Source organism: Triticum dicoccoides, chromosome 4B (genome assembly GCF_002162155.2).
Source record: "Triticum dicoccoides isolate Atlit2015 ecotype Zavitan chromosome 4B, WEW_v2.0, whole genome shotgun sequence".
Classification (NCBI taxonomy): domain Eukaryota; kingdom Viridiplantae; phylum Streptophyta; class Magnoliopsida; order Poales; family Poaceae; genus Triticum; species Triticum dicoccoides.
Genome location: NC_041387.1, coordinates 310,220,452 through 310,227,208, shown reverse-complemented (window position 1 = coordinate 310,227,208; position 6,757 = coordinate 310,220,452).

The window sequence follows — 6,757 nt, the reverse complement described above, 5'->3', positions numbered from 1 at the left end:
TGTTACCCGTTACAAATTATCCTATCACAAAACTATCTGTTACCTACAATTTCAATGCTTGCAGAGAATACCTTACTGAAAACCGCTTGTCATTTCCTTTTGCTCCTCGTTGGTTTTGACACTCTTACTTATCGAAAGGACTATGATAGATCCCCTACACTTGTGGGTCATCAAGACTCTTTTCTGGCGCCGTTGCCGGGGAGTGAAGCGCCTTTGGTGAGTGGAACTTGGTTAGGAAACATTTATATAGTGTGCTGAAATTTACTGTCACTTATTACTATGGAAACTAATCCTCTGAGGGGCTTGTTCGGGGCATCTTCGCCCCGACCAGTAGAGAAAAGAGTTGCTCCTCAACCTACTGAACCTACTGAAAATGTTTACTTTGAGATTCCTTCGAGTATGATAGAGAAACTGCTAGATAATCCCTTTGCAAGAGATGGAACATTGCATCCCGATTTACAACTTATCTATGTGGATGAAGTTTGTGGATTATTTAAGCTTGCAGGTATACCCGATGATGTTGTTAAGAGGAAGGTCTTCCCTTTATCTTTAAAGGGAGATGCATTGACATGGTATAGGCTATGTGATGATACGGGATCTTGGGACTATAAACGATTAAATTGGAATTTCACCAGAAGTTCTATCCTATGCATCTTGTTCATCGTGATCGTAATTATATATATAACTTTTGGCCTCACGAAGGAGAAAGCATCTCTCAAGCTTGGGGGAGGCTTAAGTCAATGTTATATTCATGCCCCAATCATGAGCTCTCAAGAGAAATGATTATTCAAAAAAAATATGCTCGACTTTCTCTCAATGATCGCACCATGCTCGATACTTCCTGTGCTGGTTCTTATATGCTGAACACTATTGAATTCAAGTGGGACTTATTGGAGAGAATTAAATGCAACTCTGAAGATTGGGGTTCCGATGATGGTAAGGAGTTAGGTATGACACCTAAGTTTGATTGTGTTAAGTCTTTTATGGATGCCGATGCTTTTCGTTGATTTAGCACTAAATATGGACTTGACTCTGAGATAGTAGCTTCTTTCTGTGAATCTTTTGCTACTCACGTTGATCTCCCTAAGGAGAAGTGGTTTAAATATAATCCTCCTATTGAAGTAAAAGTAGTTGCACCTGTTACAGTTGAAGAAAATATTATCACTTATAATGATCCTATTGTTCCTACTACTTATGTTGAGAAACCTTCTTTCCCTGTTATGATAAAGGATCATGCTAAAGCTTCAACTGTTGTTCATAAGAGTAATACTAGAACATATACACCTCCTGAGCAAATTAAAGTTGAACCTAGTATTTCTATGGTTAAAGATCTCTTGGCTGATAATATTGATGGGCATGTTATTTACTTCTATGAGGAAGCTGCTAATATTGCTAGGCCCGATGCTAAGATACATAGACCTGTTGTAGGCATGCCTGTTATTTCTGTTAAAATAGGAGATCATTGTTATCATGGCTTATGTGATATGGGTGCTAGTCCTAGTGCAATACCTATTTCCTTATATAAAGAAATTATGCATGATATCGCACCCGCTTAAATAGAAGATATTGATGTTACTATTAAGCTTGCAAATAGAGATATATTTCACCAATTGGGGTTGTTAGAGATGTCGAAGTCTTGTGTGGGGAAGTTAAATACCCTGCTGATTTTGTTGTTCTTGGTTCCCCACAAGATAGCTTTTGTCCGATTATATTTGGTAGACCCTTCTTGAATACTGTCAATGCTAGGATTGATTGTGAAAAGGATGTTATTACTACTGGTCTGGGGAATACGACACATAAGTTTAATTTTGCCAAATTTTGTAGACAACCCCATGATAAGGAATTGCCTAGTAAGGATGAAATTATTGGTCTTGCTTCTATTGTCGTGCCTCCTACTGTTCCTTTAGAACATTATTTGCTAGACCATGAAAATGATATGTTTATGAATGAAAGAAGGGAGATAGATGAAGTATTCCTTAAATAGGGTCATATTCTGAAACACAACTTGCCTATTGAAATCCTAGGGGATCCCCCTCCACCCAAGGGTGATCCCGTGTTTGAGATTAAACCATTACCTGATACTCTTAAATATGCTTATCTTGATGAAAATAAGATATATCCTGTTATTATTAGTGCTCACCTTTCAGAGTAGGAAGAGGAAAGATTATTGAAAACTCTGAAGAAGCACCATTCTGCTATTGGATATACTCTTGATGATCTTATGGGCATTAGTCCCACTCTATGCCAACACAAAATAAAATTGGAAGAAGATGCCAAACCAGTTAGAGATCATCAACGACGGTTAAATCCTAAGATGAAGGAAGTGGTAAGAAAAGAAATACTCAAGCTCCTTGAGGAAGGTATAATTTATCCCGTTGCTGATAGTCAGTGGGTAAGTCCTGTCCATTGTACCCCTAAGAAGGGAGGTATTACTGTTGTTCCTAATAATAAAGATGAATTGATCCCACAAGGAATTATTACAGGTTATAGGATGGTAATTGATTTCCGTAAATTAAATAAAGCTACTAAGAAAGATAATTACCCTTTACCTTTTATTGATCAAATGCTAGAAAGACTATCCAAACATACACATTTCTGCTTTCTAGATGGTTATTCTAGTTTCTCTCAAATACCTGTGTTAGCGGACGATCAAGCAAAGACTACTTTTACTTGCCCTTTCGGTACTTTTGCTTATAGATGTATGCCTTTTGGTTTATGTAATGCACCTGCTACCTTTCAAAGATGCATGATGGCTATATTCTCTGACTTTTGTGAAAAGATTTGTGACGTATTCATGGATGATTTCTCCGTTTATGGATCCTCTTTTGATGATTGCTTGAGCAATCTTGAACGAGTTTTGCAGAGATGCGAAGACACTAGTCTCGTCTTGAATTGGGAAAAGTGCCACTTTATGGTTAATGAGGGCATTGTGTTGGGGCATAAGATTTCTAAAAGAGGTGTTGAAGTTGATAAAGCTAAACTTGATGCTATTGAAAAGATGCCGTGTCCCAAGGACATTAAAGGTATAAGAAGATTCCTTGGCCATGCCGGTTTTTATTGGAGGTTCATTAAGGACTTTTCTAAAATCTCTAGGGCTTTGACTAATTTATTGCAAAAAGATATTCCTTTTGTCTTTGATGATGATTGTGTAGAAGCATTTGAAATACTTAAGAAAGCTTTGATCACTGCACCTATTGTTCAGCCACCTGATTGGAATTTACCCTTTGAAATTATGTGCGATGCAAGTGATTATGATGTAGGTGCTGTTATAGGGCAAAGAGTTGATAAGAAATTAAATTTTATCCAATATGCTAGTAAAACTCCAGACACTGCCCAGAGAAATTATGCTACTACTGAAAAAGAATTCTTAGCAGTTGTATTTGCTTGTGATAAGTTCAGACCTTATATTGTTGATTCTAGAGTAATTATTAACACTGATCATGCTGCTATTAAATATCTTATGGAAAAGAAAGATGCTAAACCTAGACTTATTAGATGGGTTCTCCTGCTACAAGAATTTGATTTGCATATTATTGATAGAAAGGGAGCTGAAAACCCCGTTGTAGACAACTTGTCTAGGTTAGAGAATGTTCTTGATGACCCACTACCTATTGATGATAGCTTTCCTGATGAACAATTAGCTGTCATAAATGCCTCTCATACTGCTCCATGGTATGCTTATTATGCTAATTACATTGTTGCTAAATTTATACCACCTAGTTTCACATACCATCAAAAGAAAAAGTTCTTTTATGATTTAAGACATTACTTCTGGGATGACCCACACCTTTATAAAGAAGGAGTAGATGGTGTTATTAGACGTTGTGTACCTGAGCATGAATAGGAACAGATCCTACGCAAGTGTCACTCCGAAGCATATGGAGGACACCACGCTAGAGATAGAACTGCACATAAGGTATTACAATCCGGTTTTTATTGGCCTACTCTCTTCAAAGATGCCCGTAAGGTTGTCTTGTCTTGTGATGAATGCCAAAGAATTGGTAATATTTGTAGACGTTAAGAAATGCCTATGAACTATTCTCATGTTATCGAACCATTTGATGTTTGGGGCTTTGATTATATGGGACCGTTTCCTGCCTCTAATGGGTATATACCCATATTTTAGTTGCCGTTGATTACGTTACTAAGTGGGTAGAAGCCATTCCAACTAGTAGTGATGATCATAACACCTCTATTAAGATGCTTAAAGAAGTTATTTTTCTGAGGTTTGGAGTCCCTAGATACTTAATGACTAATGGTGGTTCACATTTTATTCATGGTGCGTTTCGTAAAATGCTTGCTAAGTATGACGTTAATCATAGAATCACATCTCCATATCACCCACAGTCTAGTGGTCAAGTAGAGTTGAGTAATAGAGAGCTCAAATTAATTTTGCAAAAGACTATTAATAGATCTAGAAAGAATTGGTCCAAGAAACTTGATGATGTATTATGGGCCTATAGAACTGCATATAAGAATCCTATGGGTATGTCTCCGTATAAGATGGTTTATGGAAAAGCATGTCACTTACCTCTCGAAATAGAACATAAGGCATATTGGGCCATTAAAGAGCTCAATTATGATTTCAAACTTGCCGGTGAGAAGAGGTTATTTGACATTAGCTCACTTGATGAATGGAGAACCCAAGCCTATGAAAATGCCAAGCTGTTTAAATAAAAAGTTAAAAGATGGCATGACAAAAGGATACAAAAGCATGAGTTTAATGTAGGTGATTATGTGTTGCTATTCAACTCTCATTTAAGATTTTTTGCAAGAAAACTTCTCTCTAAATGGGAAGGTCCTTACGTTATCGAGGAGGTCTATCGTTCCGGTGCCATAAAAATCAACAACTTCAGAGGTACAAGTCCAAGGGTGGTGAATGGTTAAAGAATCAAACATTATATCTCAGGTAATCCTATAAATGTTGAAACTAATATAATTGAAACCGTAACCCCGGAGGAATACATAAGAGACACTTTCCAGAACATTTCAGACTCCGAAAAGGAATAGGTATGTGATACGGTAATTAAACCGACTCCAAAACAATTCTAATAGCAATTTTTCTCCGTTTTGGAATATTTGAGAAAATAGAAAAATAAGAAGTAGTCCGAGAAGGACACGAGGCCACCACGAGGGTGGAGGGCGCGCCCTACCCTACTGGGCATGCCCCCTGCCTCGTGGGTACCTCGTGTGCTCTCCGGACTCCGTTTTCTTGCACAAAACTTCTTTTAGTCGGTAAAAATTCATTATATAATCTCCCGAAGGTATTGAGCACCGTATCACACAAGAAACCTATGTCTTTGTTTCAAGCTATTTTTCTGACAGATCTAGAGCATCACGACGTCACCCTCCTCGAACAATGAAGACAAGGATGCTTGGCTATTGAAGATAGAGATGAAAAGAGAAGAACCGGAGGAGATCAACAAGGATGAAGGGATCAAGAAGGCCATGGAGGATCAAGCTCCGGCAGCGGAAGAAGAAAACATCCTCAACCTCTACCTAACCTCTTTACCCCAACTGAGATTGAAGCTTTCCAGATGATTGAGTTAGCTCGTATACAAAACGAGTATCTCACACAGGAAAATATTTTGTTGAAGGAGCATATCATCGCACTCAAGGGCATTATCTGCAAACTAGAGGAGCTTCTACGCTCGATGTGCGACTATCCATCATCATCACCACCTTCTTCACCACCTCCGGGGACATAATCACTGGGTACGGGCACTCCCCTTGGCAACTGCCAAGCTTGGGGGAGGTGCCCCAGTATCGTATCACCATCACACTCCTATCTTTACCGTTTTTCTTAGTTCGATCCTTTTAGTAATATCTTGATATAGTAGAATAAAGTTTTGGTATGATTTAGTTTTGAGTTTTGCTTTGTGATCCCTCTATGTAATCGAGTCCGTGAGCTATATATAATAAAGATTAGTGTTGAGTCAAGGGCTTTGCTATATTGCTGTGATCTTAAGTGCATAAAAGAGAATAAAAGGAAATAAAAGAGCTCATATTGATCTTATGGATAGTAATGACTTCACACATAAAGAGTATGAGGCATAAAAGTTGTTGAGACTTGGCAAACATAGTTTTGGTCATCCTTGCAATTAATAGGAAGTAATAAAGAAAGAGAAGTTTTCACATATAAATATACTATCTTGGACATATTTTATGATTGTGAGCACTCATTAAGTATAAAATGCTAAAGAGTTGATGTTGGACAAGGAAGACAACGTAATGGGTTATGTTTTCTCACATCTCAGTTAAACTATATTGTCATGGATCGTCCAACATGTTGAGCTTGCCTTTCCCCCTCATGCTAGCTAAATTCCTTGCACCAAGTAGAAATACTACTTGTGCTTCCAAATATCCTTAAACCCAGTCTTGCCATGAGAGTCCACCATACCTACCTATGGATTGAGTAAGATCCTTCAAGTAAGTTGTCATGTTGAAAGCAATAAAAATTTCTCTCTAAATATGTATGACTTATTAGTGCAGAGAAAATAAGCTTTATACGATCGTGTGATATGAAATTAATAAAAGCGACTGACTGCATAATAAAGGTTCATATCACAAGTGGCAATATAAAGTGAAGTTATTTTGCATTAAGATTTCGTGCATCCAACCCTAAAAGCACATGGCAACCTCTGCTTCCCTCTGCGAAGGGCCTATCTTTTACTTTATGTCTTTTACATTATGCAAGAGTCAAGGTGATCCTCACCTTTACCTTTTCATTTTATCCTTTGGCAAGCACCTCATGTTG